The sequence below is a fragment of the Macrotis lagotis genome, chromosome 1 (genome assembly GCF_037893015.1).
Source record: "Macrotis lagotis isolate mMagLag1 chromosome 1, bilby.v1.9.chrom.fasta, whole genome shotgun sequence".
Classification (NCBI taxonomy): domain Eukaryota; kingdom Metazoa; phylum Chordata; class Mammalia; order Peramelemorphia; family Peramelidae; genus Macrotis; species Macrotis lagotis.
Genome location: NC_133658.1, coordinates 672,890,986 through 672,893,353, shown reverse-complemented (window position 1 = coordinate 672,893,353; position 2,368 = coordinate 672,890,986). Strand labels below are relative to the sequence as shown.

General features: G+C 38.2%; 1 pseudogene; it reads right to left on the bottom strand.

The window, feature by feature from the left end:
- Positions 1-1,053: 1,053 nt before the first annotated feature.
- Positions 1,054-2,028, bottom strand: LOC141522834 (calcium-binding protein 39 pseudogene; annotated as a pseudogene).
- Between the last annotated feature and the right edge of the window lie 340 nt (positions 2,029-2,368).

The following is a 2,368-nucleotide window of genomic DNA, read 5'->3' as shown; positions in this document are numbered from 1 at the left end:
TCATGTATTTCTTGGTTTGGCCAATATTCTCCAGGAAGAATACAGGTTAGTGACTCCAACTTCTATCTGAGCCTACTCTAATGGATGGTATCCAGGTGGAGAAGAGAATACAAATAATTTGTTGGTTGTAATTACCTTGAATTCTGCAGAAAGTAGTCAGGGAAGTGTGAAATCATCATTTCCATGAGATTGGAGAGATTAAATTACATAGGAGCATTCCTTTTGGCAAAAACTCAAAATTAGGTAATAGTTATAGACTAATACAATAATGTTCTTGTACTGTACAAATTAAATAATTTTAAAGAAATGAGTAGTCTATTAGTTATAAACAAAAGAAATTTGTAAGCACTGTTGAAATGAAATGCCACTGATAGTTCTACTGTCATAAAAAAACTTCAAAAAAATAAGAAGAAGGGAAACTCTTAAACATTTCCAGGTTGACAAGTCTCAAATAAACCAAATCAAATGTCAAAAAAATAAGTTGTTTTTCTAGAAAGCACAGAAAAGCATATATATATTATATATATATACTATCTCCCAGAGTACATCTTGTGGATATGGTTCCCCTTTGATTATAATTAAGGCACTGAACATTTTGCTTTGGTTTGTGTCTTTCTTTTTTTTAAATCAAGGCTGACAATTGGATCCCAAGGGTGCCAAGTGCACTGGGATCTCTCCACAAATAAGTGCAAATGTATTGACTGGTCAGATTGGCAAGCATGCCACCTGGGGTTCAACTTCCTTTCCTGCCTTCTCTCCTAAAGCAGACTTAGGCTAACCTGGAGGGAGCCCTCACCAAGTATTGGCTTTGGATTCTGAAATGACAGAAAGATCAAGACAAGGTGTACATGGTGCACTAATGTGCAAGAAAGCAGCAGCTATGTTTTTCAACTTGGACTAAAAAAAAGGAAAAAAAGGAAAATGAAAAACCATTCACTGAACAGCAGATTAGCTGTAGTGTTGCTCATGAATCAGTATGAGTGCCTGATGCTGAATATCTAACAGCAAGTGTTGACTTGAGGTTTAATATTTTAGATGTTTGTTTATTGGAAATTAAGCTTCTTGCTGTGCTGGTCTCTTCAAATCTCTGATCTGTTTAACTAAATAGGTCTTCTCATCATTAAATTGTTCATCCTTGGTCCCTGTCATTCTGAAACTTGCTGAGAAACTCAATTGGTTTCCTTTGGTTCTTCAGAAGAATGTCTGGGATTGGCTTTGTTATGTTTGGCTACAAACACCTTAAAGACACGGAAGGTCTCAAACTATGCTGCAACTCTTGTCTCGCAGAAGCTTCATCATCAGTTTGAGGTTCTCAGGTTTACTAATATATTTTGTCATAATTGAGAAGTTGTGTCTGTCTAACAGAAGTTCCCCAAGAAGCTTGAGCAAATGTCTTTTTGTCACATAATATTCTGAATGAAATAATTTTTCATATTCACTGAAGAATCTATTATAATGCTATTCCAAAAGTTCAGCACTCAGCAATTTGTGTCTTGTAAGTAAATCCTTGAATGTAGCAAATGCATCTCAAGCTATGTCAGATGCTGACATTTCAAACATATCTGAAGAAATCATAAAACTGCTATGACCACAAAATCATGTTGTCAAGAGGTTCATATCTGATGCAATCTCTCAGCATTATTTCATGATTAAGAGCAATTTCGAGAGATTTGTACCGTTTTAGTAATGAACAAAATAATCTTTTGAGTGCAGATATATTCAAATGTAGAAGTTCTTGTACTAGCTTCTCTTCTGAGGATGTTGTTGAAAATTTTGGCCACATCTTTTTTGCCCTCAAAATCAATGAGCTGTAAGTCATCGAGCCACAGCATGCTGTGGAAGCCACTGTTGTAGAGCTCCTGAGCAAGCGGTGACAGTCATAGCAACCATCTTTTTGGAAACTTCTTCTATAGTCTTTTCTGCTTTCTTGTTGGAGATATCTTGCTTCTCTAACACTGCCATATTTTCCTTCAGATTCTTCCCGATGTCTGCTGGAGATTTAGGAGATTAACCAAATGGCAATAGCATGACTACAAGCTACACAGGGTTTCTTTCTACTTTTCCTGGAGTGCTCCTCCTTGTCGTCCCCACTGCTGTCTGCAGATCTGGCTCCAGCTCCGGCCTGGGCGAAGTGCTGTGAAGGCAGCTCAGGGGTCCCTCTGTAGGTGGCTTCCTGCTGGTTCGCAGGCGCCTGGGCTTTGGGCAGCACTAAGAGGCTTTGGGCTCAGGCTCCAGATTGGGCTTTACCTTCTACTTTGACTCGGGCTTCGGTTCCTTCCTAGAGTTAAGTTTTAAAAGATTTTACTAGACAGAGTGCCACAGCAACAGATGGAATATAAGTGACTCTAAGATACAAAGAGCAATGTTT